This window comes from Neofelis nebulosa, chromosome 14 (genome assembly GCF_028018385.1).
Source record: "Neofelis nebulosa isolate mNeoNeb1 chromosome 14, mNeoNeb1.pri, whole genome shotgun sequence".
Classification (NCBI taxonomy): Eukaryota; Metazoa; Chordata; class Mammalia; order Carnivora; family Felidae; genus Neofelis; species Neofelis nebulosa.
This window is the reverse complement of record NC_080795.1, coordinates 66,223,832-66,250,969: the sequence shown is the minus strand read 5'-3', so window position 1 is coordinate 66,250,969 and position 27,138 is coordinate 66,223,832. Positions and strand designations below refer to the sequence as shown.

The 27,138-nt window shown below is 51.6% G+C and overlaps 1 protein-coding gene across 5 annotated transcripts in view; it reads right to left on the bottom strand.

Annotated features, from left to right (window-relative positions):
• ZHX2 (zinc fingers and homeoboxes 2) overlaps positions 1 to 27,138 on the bottom strand; it is a 163,446-nt gene that overhangs the window by 80,770 nt on the left and 55,538 nt on the right. For 3 of the 5 annotated variants that reach the window (XM_058698954.1, XM_058698951.1, XM_058698953.1), the window contains exon 2: positions 10,136 to 10,206. The gene's annotated coding sequence lies outside the window, so the exon portion shown is untranslated. Of the gene's footprint in view, positions 1 to 10,135; positions 10,207 to 10,437; positions 12,274 to 27,138 lie in introns of all 5 variants that reach the window. The other 2 variants (XM_058698955.1, XM_058698952.1) reach the window with 1 other exon arrangement.

The following is a 27,138-nucleotide window of genomic DNA, read 5'->3' as shown; positions in this document are numbered from 1 at the left end:
TTCCTGGTGCTGTGCTGTGTTTGCTGGATAGACGGATGGATGGACAGATGAATGCCAGAACCAAAATTTTAAATGGTTCTCATGAGAGCTGTTTCTGACCACTCTCCCACTTTACAGTGGGAAGGAATTTTGCAGAGAGTTGGGGAAAGTCTGAGAAGGGGGAAGGCACAGCCAATGATTCCCTTGCCTGAAAAAATCAATGGAAACAACAGGGAGGCAAGGCAGGCGAGTGCAGACTCGGACTGCCTGGGCTCAAATCCCCATTCCATCTCCTCCCACTGTGTCACTCGTGAGCGAGTGGCCTGCTCTCCCAAGTGGCTTCTCCTCCATGGGTGTACCTGGCTGGTGAGGGGACGACAGGTGACGCTCTTACCCGGAGTAGGTGCCCAATCACATACTGACCACCACCCCTGTGTTCCCGCCCCCGCCCGGAGGGGAAAACCCCAAGGGGGCCCCATGGTGCTTTCACGGTCTAAAGGTCTAAGTGGACCATGACCATATAGTACAGGATGCAAACCCAGGTCTGGTTGACTCAACTGCCTTGTTCTTTCTGAGGTTGGCAAACTTTTCCTGTAAAGGGCCAGATAGTAAATATTTTAGGCTTGCTGGGTCACATGCACTCTCTGTTGCGTGCGTGTGTGTGTGTGTGTGTGTGTGTGTGTGTGTGTGTGTGTATTTAAAATCCTTTAAAAATATAAAACCATTCTTAGCTCACAGGCTGCTCAGAGATAGGCATAGTTGGCTGATCCTTGCCATGCTGTCTTATGAGGAAACAGGAAAAAAGGAAAGCAAAGTTAAAGGAGATGTATACATGGCTTTTTCTCCCACTAAAAGTGGGCTGAAGCTACACATAAAAAAGAAAAACTTGGGTCCGGCAATTTTACTTTAAAAATCAAAATAAAACCAGCCCTGGTGATTTCTTGGGAGTCCTGCAAGGCTCGTTTTCTGGTTTATGAAGGGAGGCATGGAAAAGTGAGGTGACCAGGGCCAAGGTCACACGGCTAGTGCAGGACAGAGCCGGCACATAAACCCTAGGGGGTCTGGTACCAGAGAACTTCACCACCACTCCATCCATCTGCCTCCGCTCTGTTTTCTGTTATTCCAACACTCCTGACATCTTCCACCAGCTGACCTGGTAAAGAGCCAGACTCTGGGGTCTGGCAGACCTGTGATCCAGCCCCAACTCTACTGTCACTGAATGTGTCACTTTGGAAGTGACTCATTTTTTGGTGCCTCAGTTTCCTTGATGGTAAAATGGGGGTTATTTGCTGTACCCTGCCTCTGGGTGGTTAGGAGTTTAGCAAATGGCCTTGGTCATGGCAAATATTGCCTAAATATTACAACACTAATGACAACAGCTGTGGCAGGCAGAAAAACAGCCCCCAGACATGCCCAGGCCCTAATCTCCAGAGCCTGTGAATGTTACTTTAAATGGCAAAGAGGAATTAAGGTGGCTAATCAGCTGACCTTAAAATAAAGGGAGTATCCTGGATCACAAGAGTCTTAGAGATTGAAAAGAGATGCGGAAAAGTCAGCTTCAGAGTAATGCAGCAGGAGGGAAACTCAACTGGCCATCGCTGGCTTTGAAGATGGAAGAACCATGAACTAAGGAATTAGGGAAGCTTCTAGCAGCTGGAAAAGGCAAGCCATGGATTCTCTACTAGAGTCTCCAAAAAGGAATGCATCTTGTTGACACCCTGATGTTAGCTCAGCGAGACCCATTTCAGACTTCTGACCTCGAGAACAGTGTGAGTGGTTTCAGGCACGAAGAGTGATTGGAACCAGGGAACAGATACCCTGTTGGCCATACAAAGGAGAAGCCTCATCAGCTGAGAGCTCGCTTAAAGCAAAGATAGCATCCTGCCCAGGCTGGTGGGTGAGCCAGCCTCCCCTGTACGCTCACTGATGCTGCTCAAACAGCAATCCTTGGCTTAGGCATGGACACGTGACCCGAACCCCTCAACCCCAGGGCATCTGCTAGGATGGCCACCAAAGCAAAGCTCTCTTTCTGTGGGGGTTGCCGAGAGAAGCTGCTGGATCTTTGGGGGGAAAACTTGCCTGAGTGAAGCCCACACAAGAAATCTGAGTCTAGAGACAGAGAGAAGCGATGCCTGCTGACATTGTTTAGATCCAGCTGGGCTCAGGGCCAGAGCAGCTCAGACTTTTCAATTACATGAACTGCTTTTTTGTTTTTTATACTTCCGTCAATTTGAATTAGATCTCTAAGCTTGTAACCAAAAGTCTGACTAATATAATTGAATATCCACTTGAGCCTTGTTACCTCCCAGTTCCAGGTGTTATCATTTCCTTGGCCAATAAACTGTGGGCTCTGAAATAACACGGAACAGGGTTCAGGGCAGGGCACCAGGGCAAGTGTTAGATGGACAGAAGGGGAAGGTGGGAGGCCATCTCTCCTGTTCAACTCAGATACAGAGTCTACTGCTGCTGGAGGAAGGAGCAGAGGACCCCTCACGTGCTGAGTGGGAGTGTGGTTTGAACCCGCACCTGGATTGTGCAGAACCGCCCGCCTTTTATGGGGTCTTTATGTCCAGTCGGGCAGGGCACCTGGGACAGCGGTAGCTCCGTTTCCTGACTGAGTTGTTTTTTCCGGTCTTGCCTCTTAAATGTGGATAGTGTCCCCGGGTTCTGTCCCCTGCTCTGAGCAGTCCCTGAGAGAGAATGCAATCACCCCATGGCCTTGCCTTGCTCCTCCGTCAGCTGTCTGTCCATCTCACTCCTTCCCAGTAGGCCTGAGGGATGTGGCACATGCCCTTTGGGAATGGTGACAGTCGCCCATGTTGATTTTTCACAGGACAGCGGGGGGGTGGGGGGGGTGGTGGGATGGTGAGGCCACAGCTGGGGAGGGTGATGCAATTTGTAAACAACCCAGTTGATGGCCTTCTCTTCCTCCCCCAGGACCACCCCTGTCAGGTTGACAACCACTGACCTCTGGGTGGAGGACTCCGGAATGAATCCCTCCTGTCCTGGGCTCGCTTATGCCCATGTTGGACATCCCCAATAGGATGAGGACATGAATACTAATACTAAAAGTTAATATCAAGACCACTGCTACCGTAGGGCAAGTTTGCCCCTACTAAGCACTCTCCGTCAGCACAGCTCCTAACGCTACATGTCCTGACCGAACAGCCTCTCAGGCAGCTAATAACTGTGTAATCCCCATTATATAGAAGACGCTGAAGCTCTGGAAAAGGAAATGACCCCTCCAGGGTCACACGGCTAGCAAATGGTGGAGTTGGGGTTTGGATTCATGCCATGTGGACTCCCGAGACCACGTGCCTGATCACTTGCTCTATGCTGCCCACCCCGGTCCCTGGGTGTCCCACAAGTGCGTCAGCTACTACCTTCCCAGCGCCTTCTGTACTAACTGGCACGTTTTCTCTATCTGTTCACTACCACGCTCAGCAGGATCTCCCTCAGATTCCCAAGCCAGGAGTGTAGGGCTCCCTCTGGACTCCTCCGTCCCCACTTTCTGTGTTCAAGACCCGTCGATGCTTTCTCTGAACTGGTACGCTGGGGGCAACTCCCCACGCTTCACCTCTGCCGTGACTGTCCGTCACAGTTCACACAGTCACACCTTCTCTCCAGGGCCATCTCTCTGCAGCTGCCTCCAACTGCGTCCTGCCTGTGATCTGTCTTACCTGCAGCCTACTCCCTGCACCGTGACCACGTCGTGCATCACATCACCTGCTTGGTTTCCAACTTCCGACAGCTGTGTATTGCTTCCTGCGGAGTCCAATCCTGACCATGGCGTTTGAGGATCTCCAGGCTTTGACTCATCCAAGCTTGCCCATCTCAACTGCCTCATGCTCCTCCCTCAGGCTCCACCGGCTCCAGCAACGCTGGACTTCTGGCATCCTCCAAATGTCCCAGGTGCCCTCTCCCTCTGCATCTCTGCCCATGATTCCACAGCCACCTATCTGCAGGAATTCTCCCCTTCCCTCAGGCTCTAGTTGAAAGCCTCCCGAACCCACAGGCAGAAGAAAGGATGTTGTTTCTGTGGGCAGAAACTTAAAATCTTGCCGGTGTCAATCAGGCTATCACATGACACACTGATTTCTGCATTTCTTACTGATTTTGATTTACTCACTCTGTGCCAGTCCCTGTTCTAAGCACATACCATAAACTCAGGAGTCCTAACTACGCTGTGAGCTGGCCCATTTTACAGATGAAGAAACTGATGCACACAGAAGTTGAATAACTTGGCCAACACTGGGGTCAGTGAGGGTGGAGCCGGGATGATAACCCAGCCAGTCCAGCTCCAGAGCGCATGGTCTTAATGACCCTGTGGCGCTGCCTCACACTGGGTGGTGGGGCCATAAGGTCCATGGGGATCCAAAGAGGGGACAGGGGCCTCAGAGGAAGCTGCAGGACTTGCTGAGTTTCAAGTGCTAAGGAGACAGCCCTGGCTGCCTGGGCCTCCAGGTGACAGCTCCCCAGGAGAGCCTATGCTGGCTGTCCCCTCCCCCCCTCAACCACAAGGCCTCCCCTCTGCTCCAAGCACTCTCAGCCCCATCCTCAGGAGGGAGAACACGAGGCTGGACAAGGATGAGGACAGGGACCCACAGCACAGTCATCACACAGGGAGTGGAGGCTCAGGGGAAAGAAGGGGAGGCAAGGTGAGGGGTCCATGCCCCTCCTCCCCTGCCTGTGGGGCAGTGGGCAGGCTGCTGGCCAGGCCTTCTCCTGGGGCAGGGAAGATGAGGCTTCTGGCAGGGGAGCAGGGCACGGGCTACAGAGCGGTTCTGTTCCAGTCCAAGGAGAAGCACGAGGCTGTCCACACCGGGGCCGGAGAAGGCGGGACAGACGCTCCAGGCACCAGAACAAAGGGCGCGCGCTTGCCCAGTGCCCCCTTAGAACCTCTGTTCTCAGCCAACAACCCAGGAGTCCTGACCAGCTCCCCTGGGCCTCCCAGGCCTGTTCCCCCACCCTGGGCTCCTGTGACTGGGGAGTATTGCCCCTCCGGCCACGTGGGTTCCTCTCCCTGCCTCTCATAGATTCAATGGGTCTTGATTTCTTTAAATGAGAACTTCTTTCTCCTGAAGATTCTCAGGGACTAAGGCCCAAACTGGAGTTCCATTTCCAATTTCCTACCCATTTTTAACAAGTAGATCCCCTCTTTGACACGCTCACACTCAAATTCACTTGGTATCAATTCGGCATTTTTCCACCTTTGCTGTCCCGACTCTCCCTATGGAGGGAGCGGTATTTGGGTGTTGACACCTGCTGAATTAAAGGGAAGACAGGGGACATGGTCCAGTCATCCTCTAGGGAGACCTGCAACCACAGCCTTCACGCACGTGCCCGTCGGGACCCTTGGAGCATCAGCTCCTACACCCAGACGACCGAGAGCAACTCCAGTTGAAGGTTTAAGTGGACTTTCCCATTGAAAAATCATTGGAAATAAAAAGGAAGAGGCTCTGAAAAACAGGAGTCATTTGAAAAGTATGATACTATTTTAAAAAAAATCTATCTGTAACAGCATTTTCTCGAACATATTGTAAGAAGAAAGCTATGCTTTCAGGGGACTATAGATAGGAGGTGGTACAGGGGAGAAGAAATAGCATTTTTTGACCAGCTTTTGTGTGCACGATCCTGCTAGGTCTCTTCTGCGTTTTTATCTCATTTACTCTCCCAAACAGCCCTATGGGGTTTATTATTTCCCCATTTTACAGATCAGGAAGCTCAGGGAAAATCTAGTTCTGGACTGTTTTGTCTCATCTTGTGCATATAATTCTGGAAAAACAGCTTATTCCTGGCTAGTGCAGCCAACTCTAATTCAAATTCTCTGGCAATTTGAAATAGAAGTCAAGCTGCCCATTGAATGGTTTTGTACCTCAAAAACACTCTGCCTTTATCAGAGTTTCTTTTGGTGGTATCCATACTTTGCACACAAACAGAGTAGGTTGTGCCAGAAGTACAGGTCAGCTGCGCTCAGCCCTTCGGTCAGACTTGCGAAGCACAGATCACTGTGGCCCCTGTACTGGGACCAGTGAACTACTTGCGAGTTCATTTCATTCCATTCACTGAAAGGTAACAAAGCTCCTGAATGTAGCAGACGCCCAAAGATTAAGGCTCTTCACTCACTCGGGTGGGTTCTAAAGTGGGCCAGATTAATGAGGTTTTGCTGTGCTGTGCCTCTCTGATGCGAACAAGGCTGTTGATATAAAACATGAAGCACGGGGTGGGGTGCGGGGGGTGGGGGGAGTGCAGGCATGCCAAAAACTGCCACAGATGCTACTGTCCTCTGCCTGAGCAGACATCACTAATCCATTGCCCCACACCATTTCTTAGATAGTCCTCAGAATCCTTCTCAATATCCTGCCCCTGGCGGCCAAGACCAGTTGATCAGGGTTGGCGGAAGATGAAATCTATTTACCATCCCTGACCTAGCCTGGTCACCTCATCTAAATAGAGGTGGCACAGAAGCTGAGAGAAGCTGTGTGACTGATGGAGCTCCCTCTTTGAAGCTGGCCAGGAAAGCCCCTCCTCCCTGTATCCTTCCCACTAAAGGCAGAAGTAAAATTGAGGTCACTTGGCAAAATGTTAGACATCTCTGAAGATCCCCTAGGCACAGGGGCAGTGCTTGTGTGCTAAGTGATTCTGGCTCACTACGGTCCTACTATCCAGCTAGGATCACGGTGTGACAGGCAGGGGAGGCGAAAGGTGGGTCCCTGAGCAAGCCCATCCTGCAGTCCAGGTCTATTACTAAAGCCTGATAAATGTTTCAGGCAAATGCATTTTTTTTTTAAGGTAAAAGCAACAGCAAAGAGTTTATTGAAAGGGAAAGCACACACTCAAGAAGGGAGTGCCAGCTCTGAGAGGGAGCCACCCCAGGAAGCCTGGGTCTCACCCACTTACTGGGACGTTAAAGGGAGCCGCTGAATGTTCACGGGAGGGATGGGGGATTTTTTCCTTTAATGTTGGAGGAGCTTTGAGGGACTTTGCACATACCTAGTTTTGGTCACTTGATGCATGTGTCCTGGCACTTGCCAGGAGTATACCCCGAATATCGAGTGTACTCTGTGCCCTTGAGTACCCCTGGTGGACGGGTCGTTCTCAGTCCTTTAAGGCACTTATGCGCATGTGTGGGTCTCAAAAAAACAAAAACAAAAAACGAAAAAGGAGCCTGGGCATTTTATTCTTTAATCAGGTCCCTGACTACTTGTAGGCTGAATGTTGTTTAATGCATGACATCCTGTTTTTTATTGTTCCCTCATCCCTATTCTAACCTGCCTATAACACCATCACCCTGCCTCTCTGCACAGCTGGCTCTCCTTAGGGTCCCTGGCTCCCCACACCTGCATGACTCACACATGTAGCAGGCCCTCCTTTACCCATTTTGGAGATGCCGGACCCTCTCTGCCTGTGGCGCCCGGCCCACACCGGAACAAGCCGGATAGCATCCTGGGCCACTGTATCCTGCCTCAGACATGGTTTCAGAGGTGGCCACTCGAAGGTGCCAGCAGCGCGCCCCCATTTAGCCTGACTGCCCACTCTAGTCTTCGGCAATCAAGGCTGCCTCGGTGTCTCTTACAGGTGTGTACCCACACCAGCCCACAGGGGCCCTCCCTGGAAATGCCCTCCAGACTCTCTTAGGTCTGCTTTCAGGGCAAATATGGACATTTTGTGGAGTCTGAGGCTCGGAGTTAGGCAGATGCCAGCTACACCCAGTTCAGGCAAGTGCAAATTTTTATCTGGAACCTGCTACAGGTCCTGGTGTAGTGGGTGGTGCCTGCATCGTTCGGAGAACTGGTCTCCCAGTGGAGGCGGCGTCACCAGGGAGGGGACAGGGAACGGGCTTCGGCTGGGAGGCTTGAGATTATGCTACCCGAGCTCCCATCTTTAGTGATTTTCTGTCCGCATCAACAGAATCTTTCTTTTGTACAGTGCTTTTCAAGTTGTTAAGACCATTTCTGCAAAAGAAGAAGGCTTGCACTGGGTTCCCTTTCACTGGGGGATAGGGAGGTCCGGAGACGTTGGACCACTTTCCAGGAGGGCCCCCAACAAGTAATAAATGGCTGAGCTGCCCTTGCCTTTGGAAGGGTGCCAGGACTACAATGGCCCATCAGAGGGAGAGCAGGAAAAATAGAGCCGCCTTGATCACCTCCTCACAGCATCACCGTCTTAGAGAGTGGGCTCTCAGGGGTGAGATTGCTTCCCTGTCCCCCCGCCCTCCAGCTGAGCCAGGTCTTCTGACTCCCAGCCCAGAGCTCTCTCCTCTGACTCATGCTGTCCCATCACTGAGCCTGCCCCAACACTGGACACTGTCCTGTCCCAACACTGAACCTTAATTCAGGGTCATGCCCCACATGTAGAACAAAAATAGGGCTCAGGGTTATTGGCACTTACTATGTCCTGGCCTATGGCCCAGCAGCTAGTGGAAGAGGCGAGATTTGAAACTGGGAAGATCGATTCCGGGGGCCCCGCTCCTCTTAACTAGACATCACCTCCCTGGGTGCCTCCTCGTTGTTTTCCCTTTCAGTCATCTGACAATCACTTACTGAGCACCTACTATGTGCCAGCTCCTGTGAATCAAAGAACACAGCCCCTGTCCTCAAAGCCCCACTCCTGTTTGAAGATTTGCCAAGGAAGCATCAAGCCATGGCTCAAAAGCATTGTTCAGCCCTCTGTTCCCATTGCTGGTCTTCAATACCCCCTCTCCACCGCCCCCAGCACCCCCCCACCCCCAGCGCTCAGGACTCAGCTGAACAGACAGCCTATGCACAGCGACTGTCAAACTCAATTCTTATCCATGCTGTCAGTTTCTTAAAGAAAAACCCCATCTCTGGCCTCCCACTGCACCCTGCCCTCAGGGGCCCTTGATAAATATTTACAGCTGCAGCTGACCCAGGCCCAGGGGAAGAAGGCCCAGTGACAAAGCACAAAGGAAGCCTGGGGGCTCATTACTCAGACCTTCCCCTTCACAGTGGGTGTCCCTCTCGTGTACTGTCCCCACCTGGGTCTGGGTGCAATTCTTCTCACGCTAGCTTGAGTCTGGGGTACTGGTCTTGCCAAAGTGCCCCACCCCACTTAGGAAGCCACCCTCACTGTCCCCCCCCACAGCCTGGGGGACTGGGGGGGCTCCAGTGTCCCCCACACCTTCTTTTCGGGTCTGTGTCGCCTGGATCAAAGCTCTAGATGGTGTGACTAGCCAGTTAATCTTTCGGTGGTCCTGGCATGGGACAGGAGCCTCTGGCCAAAACCCCCACCACGCTTGGAGAGCTGCCCACCCCATCACGTTCACAACGTGCTGTGTGATATGTGTGTCTGTCTGGTGGTAGTTCAGGTACAGTAGGGGCCGGTGGACGACAAGTCATAGAAGAGCTGAGGATCATCTCATCCAGCAACTTCCAAACAGTTTTACAGCAGAACCACACCAAACAGGTGGTGCTGAGAGAGTGCACACTCACAAGCCCCCTCACTCTCCCTAAGTCCGCCACCCCTCACCCTAGAACCCCTGGGGGTTCTAGGTCATCATGGAACAGTCTGTAAAACACTAGTCAAAACCACTCCTTCCTTCAACACCGATGCTTCTGCAACCTGCACTTGAATTCTGCCAGTGACAGGGAACTCACTACTTCCAGTGGACACCTACGTCACCTTTGCATGCCTCTTCTGGTAGGAATTTTTCCTTAGGTTGAGTCAACAGCTGCCCACTTTTCTTCAATGACAGCCCTTCATATGTGCAAAGGTGGCTTTCTCACCTCACCTCCGCAGGTCTCCGCAGGACGATGGGTTACAAACTGGAGGGGACCAGGTAATGTCCTCTCTCTTCTAAGAATACCTCCCTAATCCTGGTTAAAGGCTCCCTGAAAACAATTCCAGGCCCAGGCCCTCAGGATGGTGCATCTGAGCAGAGAAAGGAAGCCCAGCCACCTACCTACACACTCTGTTTGCTTCTAGGGAGGGACTGGCAGGACCCCTCTGAATTGCGAGGGACTCACACCTAGCTTCTCTGTGCCATTTCCAGGCGCATCTGGAGGGAAACGGTTTGAAGCTGCAAAAGTCAGACGCCCTCAGGACAGGCTCCAGGACCGGCCGCCCGCACCCCCTGCTCATCCCCTTCCCCTTCTTGAAATCCAGCTAAGGTTGCATCCAACGCATTGTCACTCACCAGTCCCGGATTGCTTACATCCTGGGAATCTTGGTATGCTTGAACTCCAAGAGCAGCCAGTGTGTCAAGACCTACGAAGAGGAGAAACTCAATGTTAAAAGCCGGGCCGACCACCTGGGTGTCCAACTCTCTTTCCAGGCGGGATGGAGGACTGGGAGACTGGGATGGAGACGGGGGTGGGGGGGGGGCGGGGAGAAAGGAAAGTAAATGATAAGGACAAAGCTGCTCGTGAAACCAACCTCAAAACCTCTGGGCTTTGTGGGGATGCTGAGAGGAGAGGGGAAAAACAAAAAGCCCCTCACCCTGGGTGAGTCAGCAGCTTGTTGGGAAGCAGGCCTTTTAGGAGGGGAAACCAAAAGCAGGATCGGATGGGGTGGGGTGGGGAGGTATCCCGATCCTCACTCCGGCTCTCCTGGAGTCTTTGGTGTCTGCTCCTAGCAGCGGCTGGCCGGCTGTGGTTCCATTTTGATGAAGGTGAGGGGGAAGAGGCCTGGGCACAGGCCTCCAGTCAAAAAGGCACCGCAGTCCTTAAAGCAGAAGCCCCAAATGCGTATTTATATCCTGGGAGGCTCCTGCCAAGCGAACCCCGTGTGCTTTGAAAATTCCTCTGGAGAGCTGTAGCCGGAGGAATAAGGCGTGTGCCCGGCTCCGAGGCTGCGTTCCCAGCATGGCAAGTTGAGGCCTGAGCTCTAGAGGTTTCTGCAGCCGGCGGAGGCCCACCTGCGGCGCACGTGTGCACGTGGAGCTGCGTGCTGATGAGCCGTGGAGGCCACTCTCCTCACTCCCCACACCCAGGCCGCCTCTAAAGCAAAACTTGTTTTTTCTTGTTTCCCTACGAATTCAGAGGTGAGCAGAGGTTTCTCTTATTCATCGATGCCTGTTTGCAAGGAAGAACCTTTTCACCGGGGAGAAAAAAGAATCTTCATGGCAATAGTTGCCGCCGTATACCTGCTCTGTGTTCTTGTTCTTCAAGAGGGAAGTCGTGTCACCTGGGAGCTGGTGGAGAGAACAGCGTCGCAGACCCCACCCAGCCCTACAGTGTCAGAACCTGCCTCCCAACAAGCTTCTCAGGTGATTTCTGGGCGTACTAAAGCCCGCCAGGTTCTCATCCATAATCTCGGAAGGAATAGTAATATCCGTCAATAACCGTGGAAGGAAGGAAGTCATAGCCCATTCTCCAGGTGAGGAAACAGGCTCACGAGGCCACAACTCGCTTACTGCTGGTGACTGGTAGAGTTGAGCCAAGCCTGTGCTCGTGTGATTCCCAAGCCGGTGTTCCTTTCCACTGCGTGATCTCGTGATCTCGGGGAAGCAGAATGCGAGGGGGAAGGGATGGGCAGGCCCAGCCGGGTGGGAGGGCTGGGGAAGGGCAGTGGGGGGCCGGGGGATGACCTCAGGCCCCAGAGAGGGAGGGTCCTGGGTGTCCTGGAGAGCCTTCAGAGAGGGAGGCGTTGCATGCTGCACACTGATTTCCTCCTCCTCACTTTTTGTGAGGGCCCACAAAATTTCCCAGTTACAGGTTCTGGGCCTTCCTCCTGCAGGAGAATTCAAGCTTCTGTGTTAATCCCAGCGATTAATTTATTTGGATAGCAGGGAGTTTGGGGCTCCTGCCCACTGCACTTAGAACTAACCATCCAGTGGAAGAAGGTCCCGGGAGACCAGCTAGCCTTAGTATTCCAGGCACTGACTTGTGGGAGGGACGATACTCTGTGAAGCCCATTTTAGTTTAGAAAGAGCTTTTTATCCATTAACTAATCGCTTAAAAGAACTTGGGAGAGGTGCCTGGGTGGCTCAGTCAGTTAAGCGGCCGACTTTGGCTCAGGTCATGATCTCAGAGCTCAAAGGCTCGTGAGTTCGAGCCCCGCTTCGGGCTCTGTGCTGACAGCTCAAAGCCTGGAGCCTGCTTCCGATTCTGTGTCTCTCTTTCTCTCTGCCCCTCCCCTGCTTGCACTCTGTCTCTCTCTCACAAAAATAAACATTAAAAAAAATTAAAAAAAAAAAAAAAGAACTTGGGAGAGTGTCATCAGTGCTATTTTGCAGTTGAGGAAAATGAGGCACAGAGAGGTTAAGTGATTTTCCTGAGGTCACACAGCTTGTGGGCAGGCTGGGGTTGAGGTCCTCTGACGGCTCAGCTGCTCCTGATGGGGAAAGAGATCATGTCTGTCACAGGCTTATGATGCTCTCACTTAGTTTTGCCTAACTCCCCATGGCCTTGCTCTACACTCGGCTCACAGAAAGGGTTTGCTGAATAGACTCATGGACCAAGAAGAAAATGGTCCACAGCCCACACAGGGTGTGTGACTGTTACCTTTCTCCATGGAAACTGGCCAGCTGGCCTTCTTGGCTTATCAGGTAGTCACGTATTACACTATGTATCGTTCCTTCTAGTGCACTGGCTTCCATAAAGCAGATGAGCTCACACAGGTTATATAGGGGAAGGATGTCAACAAAATCTGGAGGTGGCAGCAGTTCACAGGCAAACGCTCCCAGTACACGAATGCCTTGCCCCAGTGACGCCAGCCAGATGCAAAGCACACCCCCCCCCCCAACCCCCGGCCCCTGGGGAAGCCTGAGTGAGCAAGGCAAGCCCGGAGGCCTCGCTGTCCAGTCGCCCTACGTGCTCCACACTCCTCCTCTCGGCTCAGTGTGGCCACATGCTGTCTTAGAAGCTCCTGTTGCTTGGGCCTCACGGATCTTTGTGCAAAGGCCAAGGGCTAGACCACCCGTCTCTGCTACCCTGTGGCAACAGCTGCAGCTGTCCTCACCTGGAACTTCTGACAAAGGCGTTGTCCCCTCCTGCCTTCGCAGCCTCAACCCTTCTCTAGCCCCTCCCATCAATCCCCCCTCTTCCTTTTTAAAATATAGCCCCTGTAGTGACTCGGGCCCTAAGTTACTGATTTGTTTTTTTTTAATTCAAAATCTAGCATGCCCTTTGAACTGTGTTTGTTTCAATACTAGGATTGAGCTTTATTACAGAGTTGCATGGAGAGTGTCGGCTCTGCTGTCCCCCAACTGTCCCCCAAGGTGCTGCGATTTTTGAATTTTCAGTTATCATTACAATCATCCAGCTGAATGTAAGTTGCATTATAGGTACTAATATCTATATATAATGTATACTATATATAGTTATTGAATATCGAACATGTCAATACTGAATACTGACTACATTAAACGTTTGATTAAGTCTTAAAAATTTTTTTTAATGTTTATTCATTTTTTGAGAGGCAGAGAGAAACAGAGCATGAGCGGGGATGGGGCAGAGAGAGAGGGAGACACAGAATCCGAAGCAGGCTCCAGGCTCTGAGCTGTCAGCACAGAGCATGATGTGGGGCTAGAAATCACAAATCGTGAGATCGTGACCTGAGCTGAAGTCAGATTCTTAACTGACTGAGCCACCCAGGCGCCCCTTGGTTAACAGTCTATATTAAGTACCCATATATACCTGATTCTCTGCTAAGCACCAGATAGACATAAAAAAAGAAGACCCAGTCCCTACCTTTAGGAAATTCACGGTATAAAAAAGGAGGAAGATAAAAAATAGACTGACCGTTGAGGGTCCAACTCTTGACTTTGGCTCAGGTCATGATCTCACGGTTCGTGAGATAGAACCCCACATCAGGCTCTGCATGGACATTGCAGAGCCTGCTTGGGATTCTTTGTCTCCTCTCTCTCTGCCCTCGCCAACACCACCACCACCCCCCCCCCTCCGCCAAAATAAAAAATAAACATTTAAAAAATCAATAATGGAGTGAGTCTGAGAAAGGACAATGTGACAGAGGTAGTATGGGGTGGGGGAAGAAGCTAATAGATGCCTCATTTGTCTCGGGATAAAGACCACACTCCGTACCCCGGGGCTTCCAAGGTCCAGATCGGCGCATCTCTCCCTGCCTCGCCTCACTCCAGTGTGTTCTGGGATCCCTGACTGCCAAGCTTCTTGAATCCGTCTACCATCCCTCAGGCAGCCACACGGCTACACTTAGTCTCTTCCTTCAATGCCCTGTCCTCCCCCTTCCCCTAATCAACCCCAACTTACCCTGTAGGACTGAGGGAGGCAACACATAAAACGCTTAGAATCTTGTCAGCAGGTATGGTAGCTACTATTATTGCTGACATTGATCCCTCTCCTCCGTTGGCCAGGTGATTCTTGAGGAGAGGGAAGGACTCTTGCCAGAGCTGGGAGGGGTCTCCGTGAATCAGTCCTGTTTTCCCTGTTTGCCCTCGGACCCAGCCTGCGAGACACCTGGTCCTAACCAGCATGGGGAACAGCGCTGGTCTAGGAGACAGGACTTCCGAGTCTGAGTCTCACACCCTTGTGCCGTGCCTTCACACCGAGGACTCGACTCCTTGGGACCCTGGATTCCTCACCAACCAAGTGGGGTTCTATCAGAACCTCCTCGTTGGGCCGCACCAGGGAACGAACACCTTGGTGCCGAGCACCGTTCCTGCGTGAGGAAAACGGCAGCTCCCGTTAGGAGCATTATAAATGAATTAAAGGACGTTTCGATGCTCTTCAGCCTCGGAACGTGCACGTATTTCCAGAGTTCCTGGCTCAGGACTCCTTTCACCAGAAAGTGTTGGTCATATGGAGCAAAATCCCAATAAAGAAAAATCTGCCCATGGGATTTTCCCTCCAGCTCCCCCGCTCTTTCCCTTGTGGCCTACTTTAAGCCTCCTGGATTGCTAGACACCTGAAGGAGGAAAGGGGGGGAAGCTACTTGAACCGTTTGTAGGAGAAAAACACCCCCCACCCTCCACGGTCACCCCCACTAACACAATTTATTCCATTCCATTTCTTCATTCGGCAAACATTTAGCAGATGAGTAAGAAACTCCAGGTCTGGTAAGCAGGTCATTATGTCCTGCGGTGATGGCCTCATATTGAGGAGAGGGCAAGGAACCCATGGAATAAAGGGGAGGGGGTGACGGGCTCTGGCTGGGGCCAGTCCAGGCTGGACATGAGACAAAGGTCAAGTACAAAGAAGGTGGGAAGCTACAAGTCACTTCTGAGAAGCCATCATTCTGTAAGCTGGAAGTATAGTTTTAAGTTGCCTGTCTCTGCTGCAGAAAATGTTTCACCTTGATCACCAACAACAGCCTTTAATTCAAAAAGAGCATCACTAGTGAGTGACTAACGCAACGGCCGCTATTTCCTGAGTTCTTGTTCTGTGCCAGGTACTGAGCTGAGTCCTCCAGGGGCTGTCTCTCTCTCTCTCTCACAGCAACTCTGAGGAGCATGTATTCATGTACCCATTTTATAGATGGAAACCTGAATCTCAGAGCGATCAGATACACTGCCCCATGTCACAAGAGTTGAAAGTCCAGCACTGGGGTTTTGAACTCTGGCCTGACTGGATAGTCCTTCCATTCCGCCCCCCCCCCCCCCATACTGGCCTCTTAAACTTTGGCCCCATGGCTGGAGTTGCTGGCAAACTGGGCTACCTCTCCCCCAAGCCCAACCTACTCTTCTACTAAGACCCCCAAGAGTACAGAGAATGCTGAGTTCATAACCTCCCTGTGGTGTGTGGGTGCAGCTTGACGTCTTGAATGAGAACACTGAATTCTGCTCTAGAATGGATCTGTATTTGTTTCCAAATATTTCCTCTTCAGAACTGTTAAGCACAATGAACACTCGAGGAAGATGTGCCCAGCACCGGGCAGGGCACAGTCTGTTTTGCTTACTACTGTCCTCATTCTTCCAACAATGGGCACTATGGACCAGGGCTGGGGAGGTAAGGTGAGCCCTTGCAATGGGGCTGGAGATAAAGACTTCAAAGACATTATTGTGCCAACGAAGCACATGGCAATGGCAGCAAGAGCACCAGGAGAGGCACACGGGAGTATAGCAGAGGGGGGCACATCTGAAAGGCGAAGAGGGGAAGGAAGACGAAAAAGCTGGAGAAGGGTGCGTGTGGAGCCCTGCTGGACACAGATACCGGAAGCGGGCTGGAGTGGCCATAGCCAAGCAGGCCAGAGAAACAGCAAGGGCCAGACTTTTCAGAGCCCTGCAGGCATTTCAAGAAGTCGGGTCCTTATACCTGTGAGTGATGGGATTCTCCGTGTCTGCCGTACCTGGCACGTGGTGGCCCTCAAAAGTAGCTGCCGAATGGACAGTGGAATCCTGTTTACCCCGGGGTCCCCTTCACATCCTCCAGCAATCTGAGAGGCATTGCCTGGGACCCTGCCATCTTTACAAAGGACAACCACAGGGCAATCGGATTTGTGTAGGGAAAAATTGTCCCCGGGAACCTGGCCTGAGCCTCAAGGCTTTGGGGAACCCTGGCTCAGGTGGCTCCTGGCAGATGTTTGGGGATGAATACACCTTTGATTACAGCTCATGTTTCAGAGGGAAAAACACAGCTCCCTGGTGATCGGGATTCTATGAAAATGAGCCCTTGCAAAAGAGAGGAAAGTGAGCTAGAAACACAAGCCCTCTGGGTGGGCGGTGGTTTCTTTATTTAAAATAAACAACAACAGCAAAGAGGATCAGCCTGAATGAGAAGCAGGTTCTTGATAATCCCTAACTGCAGGACTTAAAAGCAAGTGGCAGAAGGTGGCTGAAGAGACTGGTCTGCAGGAAGGTTGTACCTGGTTATGATATGCAGACACGATCTCCAAGAACGAGTGTGTCTGCCTCCCTCCCTGGTGGGAAACAGCTCCTATCCAGCTCCTAGGGACATTAACCCTGATAGGGAGACGGAAAGCCCCAGTTTAGGATATGGTTTCTAACATTTAAGAGTTCTGTGTCCATAGACAAATGTTTTACCTTCTCCGAGCCTTAGTTTTGTCATCCATATAATGGATATGATGGGGATTAGATGGTATTACGAATATAGGGTGCTGGGGTTTGAACCCATGTGTCTGAATACAATTGTTCCATTTTCTCCCACACTGCCTCTTGAAGTGAAGACCTGTTTCTTCCCCTCCCATCACGGTTATCTGGCACATAATAGGTGCCTAATAAATGCTGGTTCTGCTTCTCCTCTCTTCCCCACCATATTTAGCACAAATCTGGGTATCCAGGAGGTGCTTAATAAACCCATGCAAATTAGACCTTCCTCTGTGAAACACAGTGGCTGAGAATACAGAAGGAAGGAAAAGGCAGTTAGCTGTGTTTTTTCTCTACTGCATCCTGTTTCAAGCCCTTTATTAAATTCTTAAGTATTACTTGCCTTCAGGGTCAAAATAAAATTTCCACAGATTTCCACTTTGCACTCATAAATGATTCTTGCTAAACTCTTTTTCTTTAAAAAAATTTTTTTATGTGTGTGTGAGAGAGCATAAATGTACTGACTCATAGCTGGAAAAACTCTCCCTAACACATTCCAAATTTGTGGAGTCACATGAATTGAATAAAAGCGCTTAATGTAGCTGTTAGTCCTAGGCTGGCGAGCAGTTACGCTAGCTTCGGGGCCCCATCCCTCCCTCCCCGCTCCTACTCCAGGGACCTGGGGAGGTTCTACAATGGGTACCAAATACCCGAAAGCAGGTTCAGTGACTGCAAGGATTAAAAAGGATTTGGCACCTCATCTAAATCCAAACTTGAACTCTGCAAGGCTGTGCTATATTCCAAAACATCAAATAAAAATTTGCATAGAGGGCCACTGAAATTTAACAACTTCATTTATTGACGCAAGTCTATGCAGGGCACTGTACCTGCACAGCCACCCTGGTTGGGGGGGGGGGGGGTGGTTACAGTCAGCCTCCTTTTACAAGTGAGGAAACTGAGGTACAAAAGTGTTAGTAACTTGCCCAAGGTCTCACAGTGTGCAGATGGCGAAGCTAAGATTCAACCCACTGTAGTTCTAGAACAGATGCTCTTACACGCCCAGCCATTCATTCTGAAAGGAAAGAACCCTTCTGCAATGAAGAAAGAAAACTCCATTTATTCCACAATTATCTACCCAACACTCAGAATACAAACACTGCACCAGATGTCCAAGGGAGGCTGGTGGTAGGCAATTTGGTTACTGATTTCAGTGAGTTGGAAATTGCATAGAAGAGCTATGATGTATGCACAAATAATCACAACAAAAGTAAGTGAAAATGCCAATGGCAGGATTATAAGGTGGCGTGCATGGGGAAGGAAGGCTGGGGAAGGTGACACCTCTGGCTGGAGTGATCTGCCAGAGGGCTTCCTGGCGGAGGTGTTATTGAAGCTGGATTGAAGGATGTGTAGGATTCAGACAGGAGGTGGCCAGACGAGGCCCTGCCTGCTTAATACTGGTGAGAACACACAGATGTTCCCATCTTGGTTCTGATTCGAGACCTACCACCCCCCAGGTGGGAACATCTTTCTTGGAGTAGCTGAAAACCTCTGTCTGGCAGGCGGGAAGCACAGGTAGAAAGAACAGAGGGAAAGAGGTGTCCAGGGTGAGGGAGACTGAGGAGAGAAGGCCGGGCATTGGAGAAAGGGTGCAGATCTGGCCAGAGCAGGAGCTCCGGTCCCACCTTCAACTGGGTTGACTCCGAGCAAACCCCTTCTCTTGGGCTTCAGTTTCTTTTATCTATACGGAGGAAAACGAAGGAAGTGTCTGAATACTGCAGCTGGGCGGAACCTTGGAGAGCTCCCAATTTATCCTATTGCTTGGTAGACCAGAGAACTGAGGGCCAGAGAAGCTCTATTAGTGGAAGTCCTTGGATTTGAATCCATGTTGGTGGGATGGGGACTCAGGGGCACCTCTCCTCATATAAATGGCTCTTCCTGCACCCACACAAGGGGCATGCGGGCCTGCTTGAGGAGGCCGGCTGTGGGAGGGGAGACAGAGACCCCAAATGGGCCTCAGCTAGTCCACTGGCCTCGCTGAGGCTCTGACTGTTCCGGGGGGGCCCTGGAAGGCTTGGCTGTGGACCCCGGAAGGTGCAGCCCCAGGCCTCCAGCCTGGGCCCTGCCCACGGCACATCCTCCACTCTCAGCTGTGGCTGGCACCTATATCCTCAGAGGGCCCCCTCCCCCGACGCTCAGGAAGTTTCCAGGAAACCATGACCAGTGCTCTGTGGCCATGGTTTTCTCTGACAAGATGTGCATCTGGTTGTGACTCACAAAGCTGGATTTCTGCCCAGGGCCTTACATCTTGAGTGGGGAGCTGATTCTCTCGAACTGACAACCTGCCCAGCCCGCCGTGACAACGGAGGCCGCCGCTGCCCTTGTCAGCCCACACTGAGGTCACCCAATGGCACCCTGGGCATTTCTTTTAGACCTGGTGCTGGCCGGGGAAGTCTTCGAGGGTCCCTCTCAGATGCCAGGCTCTTTAGCCAAACTCCCTCTCCTCTGGAATGCTGGCCTCCCTCCCCACGCACCCTCCCCTCTGCACCAACAGAGGGGGAGGCCTTCCTGACCACTCCAGCCTTCGCTGAGCTGCCCTCCTCTGAAGGCCCAGTTCAGGGGGCACTATACCCTGAAGGGCTGGGCAGAGGTCTTGTGTCCCCACAAGCGAGGTGGACTCCGAAGGTGGGGCCACACGCAAGAATAAACACAACAATCACAGCAAGTATTAACAGCTCATGCAGGCACCGAGCGTATCCACCTGCAGTCTGTGTGCGTCCTCTTCCCGCGACTGGAATACTCCGACCTGAGTCTCTGTGTGGCCGTCAGCTTCTTGACAAAGTCACCTCCCCAGGTGCCCTTATTTTACCACCTGTTTTATTTCCTCACGGCCCATGCCCTGTCCTCAAATGACTGACCTGTTGGTTATCTGATCACATATTCACTTATTATCTGGCTCGTCCAGTAAGTGTGAGAACCAGGGATCTGCTTATCTTGCTCACCACCCGATTCCCAGCACCTGGCAGGGCGGCCAGAACAGAGGTGTGCTCCGTGAGTGTTCCCCGAACTCACACAGGGGTGCTGTCGGGCACTGTGGATATGCATTAATCTCAATCCTCCAACCCTGTGTGGTTCGTGTCGTGGCGCCATTTTACAGTGAGGAATCTGAGGCCCTGTAGGCTAAGTCACTTGGAGAATAAGTGTCAGAGTTAGGTTTCAAACTTGAAATTCTCTGATTTGAAAGCCCATGCTTTTGACCACTGGACTGTCCTGCTTGCCTTCAGTGTTTCCAGAATCCCCATAGTAAGGACACAGGAAACACTCATGGATCAAATGACCTGGAATGCCATGCGTTAGGGACTGAATGTTTATGCCTGTCTCCCCCAAATTCATATGTTGAAGTCCTGACCCCTAGTGGAACGGAGGCCATTTGGAGTTGGGGGCCTCTAAGGGAGGTTAAATGAGGTCATTAACAATGGGGTCCTGATCCCACAGAACTAGTGTCCTTGTAAGAAGAGACACCTGAGAGCTTGCTCTCTCTCTTTCTGTATCATGCACTGAGGAAAGGCCACGTGAGGACACAGCAGGAAGTGGCTGTCTGCAAGTGAGGAAGGGGGTCCTCACCAGAAACAGAATGGGCTGGAACCGTGATCTTGGACCTCCAGCCTTCAGAACTGTGAGAAAATAAGTATCTGTTGTTTAAGCCACCCTGCCTGTGGTACTTTGTTATGGCAGTCTGGTAGAATACATAATATAATAATGGTATAATATACCATACATAGAATATACCAAACTGCCAGGTTTAGGAAAGTAAATCCTTTCTTCCTCCCTCCCTGACTCCCTCATTTAAGCACTGACAATGTAGAAAATCCTGAGGGGCTCCCAGGAGTCTCACAGTTGTGGCTCAGGTTTCAAATACCCACAAAGTTGTTTTGTTGGGCTGGCTGGCATGGTGTTTTTAAAAACAATGAGGAATCAGGGGTGCCTGGGTGGCTCAGTAGGTTAAGTGTCTGATTGAGCTCAGGTCATGCTCTCACCATTTATGGGTTCGAGCCCAGCACTGGGCTTGTGCTGACAGCCCGGAGCCTGCTTGGGATTCTCTCTCTCTGGCTCTGCCTCCCTCCTCAAAATAAATAAAAACTTAAAACAACAATAACAACAACAACAACAAGGAATCAGAATGCCCTTTGGCGGGGCACGAATTCGCCACTCTTTCCATAAGCCATACTGCTCCTTGCTGTCCTATGTCCCTCAGATCCACAGGCTGCATTAGTTGTGGGAGACACCCTGTGAGCTATGCCAGAATGGAGAGAGGTACAGGGTGCCCTGGGACACAGTGACGCTTGGGTGGGGAGTAGGGGACAGAAGATGGCGGGTCTGCATGAAGGAGGCTTTGTGAAGAAGGTGGCTTTGGCCCGCTCTCTTAGGAATGGGTGGGAAATCACCAGTCAGAAATGGGAGGGAGTGGGAATTCCAGGGAGGGGAACAGAGGAGTGAGGTCCCGAGGAAGGGCATGGCCTGAGCAGAGAGCTGCAGGTGGCTGAGAGTGGATGCCAGTGAGGACAGTGGAGCTAGCGTGTGGGATAGACGGGCAGAGGCCGGGGAGTGGGGGCCCTACACACCATGCCAAGGAGACTGGACATCGTCCATGACCACGAGTCCCCCAGGGGAGGGGGGAAGGGACATCAGACAACCTGGGTTAACACATAGGGATACTGGGGTTACCACTTCCTAGCTGTGTGACTGTATGCAAGGGTCAGCTTGGGGCTATGCGGCCTCAGGCACCTCATCCATAAAATGGGCATCATAAGGCTGCATCTCAGAGGGGTATTGTGGGGAGTAGAAGCAAACAAAATGCGACAGCCCCCGGCATAGTTCCTGACACACCGGAGGCACTAAATAAAGGACAGCTGTCTTCATGATGGGTATTTATTACCAATCTAGTGGTGGCAACAGTGTGGGAGGTGGCTGGAAGCAATCAAAGGTATTTGCGTACAGTAAGGTAGGAAAAACCCCGAGGAAGGACCCAGGAAATACTCGTAGGAGGGCAGCAGGAGGGAAATGTGACCTTGAGATCTGTTTTCTCAACCTGTCTCTGTCTGTTTCCTCATCTGTAAAATGGGACTCTCCCTGCCTGTCCACACAGGGTTTCTGTGTGAATTAAACAAGAAAAGAGAGGTGAGGCCGAGTCGACCATAAGAGTTTCGTTCTCCTTTTCCCACACACAGGGGAAAGCCGTCTGGGGGCAGGTACGCACCTGTGTGTTCTTATGTCCGCAAACCGTCAAGGCAAGAAAAGTAGCAAATGACGGGACAGCAAGATGCGAGCCGGGACCTGACATTCAGGAGCCCACATCTTGCACCCTCCCTTGTGATCTCCTGGCTTCAGCCCTGCTTCCAGCCCTGCTCGCCTACATCTTCTGCATTCACACCAGTGACTCAAAACGACTACCAGCTTCTCCACCTCAAAGCAGAGATATTTCAAGCTGGCAACATGAGTGGATGCATTCCCCCATAATTTACAGACGAAGCTGAGTCACGAAAGAGAGTTGGTTAAAACTCACCCTCAGGAGACAGACGGCCTGAGTTCACATCCCGGCTCTGCCGTTTATTAGCTGGGTGACTTTGGCCGAGTTACTTAACATCTCTGTGTCTCTGTGATGGGGATTAACTGGGGTTATTAAGAGTGCTTACTCCCAAGAGTGGTTAGGGGAATGAAATGAGTCAATAAGTATAAAGCTTGGAACGTGCCTAGCACCTGGGGGAAGAGCTGCTGTTATGATTCAAGGCCCCAGGGTGTTTTTAGCAGTAGAGTTGGAAGTATGCTCTTTGCACGGCCCCACACCAAGATATTTTATCCTAATCAATATGCTATGTTCACCGATGGCAGAAAAACGGACTGAACTGTTTTGGAAGAAAGGACACCTTTATGCATGCATGCCCCATCTCTAGAACATTCTAGACCACCCACGTAGGACAGTAGTAGACGAGAACCACGATACTTCACAGACACCTTTCTTACCACTTCACATTATATCATCCAGGGAGGCAGCCAGAAATGGTTCTCAAAATTAAAAAAATTAAACAAGAAGGTGACCCAAAGCAATGTGGAGCGATCTGTTCGGCTAGGGCTCAGCTACTGCCTGTCATCCTGCTTCCTCCACGTAGCACGTTTTCACTTCCAAAGGCCTTTCACCTAGTCTTTCATGTCTGCCTCATGACAGATGGTGATTCAGAAAGTCGGTTCTGGAGTAAGGCTAGTTAGCTCGGATCTTGCTGATATCACTCCCCATGGGGAGAGGGGACATTTATTTACTCTCTCTGTACCTCCAACAAGTGAGGGTAGAACAACACCATCGTTGGTGGTTGTTGGGAGATACTAGGTCATGCATACAGAGCCAAAGCCTGGCCGGTAAGATCCCCTCATCCCAGAAACGTTTACCACGTGCCTCACATGTGCCTGGGCTGGGGATTCAGCAGGGCTTGATCACCCTCCCTCCTCTCATGGAGTTGAGCGTAATGAGGAGAGCAGACCATTCAACAAGCAAATAAACGTATAGTGCCAAGCACACTGTGTGCTTTAAAGAAAAACCAGGGTAAGGGAACGGAGATGGATGGGGTGCTAGCTTAGCTACGACCCTGTGGTGGTCAGGGAAGACCCTTTGAGGGAGTGACTTTGAAGCAGAACCTGAATGAAACAAGGGAGGAAAGTACAGACCGCTGGGAAGGAGTGTTCTAGGCTCAGCGAACGGCCTGTGCAAATGCCAGTGCGTGTGTGCGTGCGTGCGTGTGTGTGTGTGCTCCAGGCTGAGCCAGAGAGCCAGGGGGCAGGTGATCATGGGGCGGCCTTGGGGTTGCCATGAGGGCTTTGGCCGCTGCTCTGAGAAGGGGGGACGAGTGGAGGGCTGGGGGCAGGCAATTGACAGGATCTGACCCATCATTTGGAAAAGCAGCTGTGGGGAGAGGAGACAGTTGTGGGGTGTGTGCAGGAAGTGGAGGGAGGGTGGGGGGAGGGGCAGCCAGTGGCACTGCCATGGTCCACTCGAGAGGGGACGGGGGCTTGGACTGGGGGGCGGCAGTTGACGTGGCAAGAAGCAGCACCACCCAGGGGTCCACGAGCACGTGCTCACGTGTAACTCTAGAGGGGCCATTTGCATCCACCAAAATGGGGCGGGTGCCCCTTGGAGTGTGCAACGTGGTGCTCCCCGAAGTCAACAGTGGATTGGTGAGGATTATGAGAAGAGCAAACGGTGAGTGTTTGTGGGCATTGGCTGAAGGACTTTAGTCATTCATAGTGGGTTGAATTGTGCCCTGCTCCCAAAATAATAGGTTCATGTCCTTGCCCCCAGAACCTGTGAACGTGACCTTATTTGGAAAGAGTCTTTGCATGTGTGATTAAGTTAAGGATCTCAAGGGAAGATCACCCTGGATTATCTAGATGGGCCCTAATCCAATGACAAGTGTCTTCATAAGACACCCAGAAGAGAGACACACAGACAGAAGAGAAGGTGATGCGAAGACGGAGGCAGCCACAAGGAACGTCAACGGCCTCTAGAAGCTGGAAGAAGCAAGGAAAAAATTTGTCCTAGAGCTTCTAGAGGAAGCATGGCCCAGCTGACACTTGATTCATGAACTCCAGAACTGTGAGAGATGAAATTTCTGTTGTGTTAAACCACCAAGTTTGTGGTCATTTGTTACAGCAACCACAGGAAGTGAATACGACAAGCAAAACCAGGCCCAGAGAGGTGAAGTAACTTGCCCAAAGTCACACAGCAATCGAGGAGCAGAGCTGGAAATGCCTGGCTCCAGAGCCGCTCACTCTGTAGGCAGGTATTGTTATCCCCGTGTTTTCCAATGAGGAAGTGGAGATCAGAGCCACAGGGATGTGCCAGGAACAGAGCTGGTGAATGGCAGCACCAGGCTCCCTGGGGCCTCTAGCAGGGGGGGACAGATGCCTTTCCCGCCCTTGACCCCCACGTCCCCACTTCGCAAAACCCCAGAATGGCCCTTGTCCAGCCTCTCCACTGCTTCCTGGCAGCCACCACATGACCCAGGGCTTTGCTGGGAATTCTGTCCAATCTGGTGACTTCAAGTTATAGCCTCTGGGTCCCCCCATGTACACGGCCACGAAGAGATCCTGGGTTGGGGGCGGGGGTAGTGGCCTCAGTAAACAGGTTTCAGCTGTGCCTCAGGATTCATAACAATCACTCAGGAACTGCAGCCAGTCGGGTTACTAAACCTGCCTCCTCTCCCGTGATATGCACACTGAAAGTCTCTTGGCTCCCACCCTACCCCGGGCCACTAGGAGGATAGGGAAAGAAGGGTGCTGGGGGCAGGTGCACAGGCCACTCCTGAGCCTCCGCCAGCAGGCCAACATCGGTCTCTGAAGAAACAGACGTTGTCCATTTCCTCTTCCTCTGATGCCCAGGAAAATATTTTATTGGACAAAACCCAAATATTGGGGATCTAGGGAAAACACCCTCCCAACCTCCACCCGCCCTTGCCTTGTCAAATTTTCATCATTTTAACAGAGATCAACGGCGGGGCCTGTGGACAGAGCCCATGTCTCTTCCCACACAAAACCGTGTTGTTAGAACACTTAATGAGGAGAGGTCAGTTAATTTTGGGGGTGGGGTGGGAATCGGGGCGGGGGGGAGGTGTTCTCTTTATGAAGAATAAAATAATTAAATTCAGGTCAGTGGAGGGAGTCACTGGGCTGAAACAAATTTGGGGGCCCTGTGAGGGACGGCAAGAGGCAAAGGAATGAGCATTATATCTGCTTCAAAGCAGGATTGTCTTCTTCGGGGTGGCTGGGTCGGCAGGCTCCCCTCCCAAGGCACACATGTACACAAATATACACAAATACAACAACACACGCACTCTGGCCAGGAGATAATGAGGTTTCACCCAAAGGCTCACTCACTTGTTCATTCCTCTTTGTGGACAAACTGTAACCACACTCACAGAACTGACTCAGCCCAAAGTGAACCTTTGTTTCCACAGGATCCCCGTGGCAGACCTTTCCTATCGATCTCAGGGACATGACCCTTGCTTAAGACACCTTTGGAAGCCCTTTTCTGGAGCTGTCTTCACTGTCAGGTTGTAGGCAAAAAGCAAACTGGGCACATTATGGTATAACTGTCCCTTACTCTCAACACCTGTCCCCTGCCTCCCCAGCTATATTTCTAAGGTAAGTCACATTCCTGGTTCCACAGATAGGACAGGTGGAACCACCTTCAAAGGACACTGATTTGCCAAGCTCAAGGCTCAGAATGCTTGGATGAGCTCACCACCCATTGGCAAAGGTGGGTTGTAGGGATGATTGTGGTGATTGTTTCAGAAGTCAGTCGTATGATGTCATGGCACCTGCTCTTGGCTTGGCCCTGGGCCAGGAACACCAGGCAGTGAGAGTCACCAGGTACAAGACAAGGCCTCCCTCTGTCTCCATCTACTCAACGGGGGGGGGGGGGGGGGGGGGGGGGGGGGCCAAGACTTACATGTGAGGAGTCACGTGGTGCAGATGAGGTCATGTGCCCTTCCATGGTGCCCATGGTGGCCCTGCTGCAGAAGCCCTTTGGAGAAGAGTGCCGGGAGGGTGGAGGTCAGGGGAGGAGGAGGTGGTGGAGGCGGGGCTTGTGCTCTACCTCCCAGAATGGGAAGGAGCAAAAGATGATGGACAGAGGGGGAGCCCCTGGGGCGGGAGGCAGTGGAGAGAGGACAGGCTCTCGGGTGGCCTGCTCCCAGACCTCAGGTAGAAAACCGATTTGCAAGGGAGACAGGTGGCGATTGCTGGCCGGCCGAAAAGGAGCATTTCATAGGGACCCAGCCCTGGCAGCAGCCTTCCCGTCCACCTGAAGATCACTTTGGAACATAGATTCCTTTTGAGAGCAGCATCCGGGAATATCGCAGAGCGCACAGGAGCCGATTCCACTACTGGGTACATCATAGCCTCGTTGTGCCTGGGTCTGTCTATCTAGAAACTAATCATAAAAACAACAGCTAATGTTCATGCACCAGGCCCTGTTCTGAGTGCCTTAACTCTTTTAATTTAACACTATTACTATTATTATTATTTTGCATGCTCTTGGGTACCACATTCCTTGGCTTCTCAAACAGAGCCAAACAAACTCACCATGTATCTTAGCTCAGAGATTTTTCCTGAGGCTAAAATAACAAGGTCTTTTAATTAAATGGAAGTCTACAAAAGCTTGTTATTGTTGTTGATATTATTGTAATTTTACC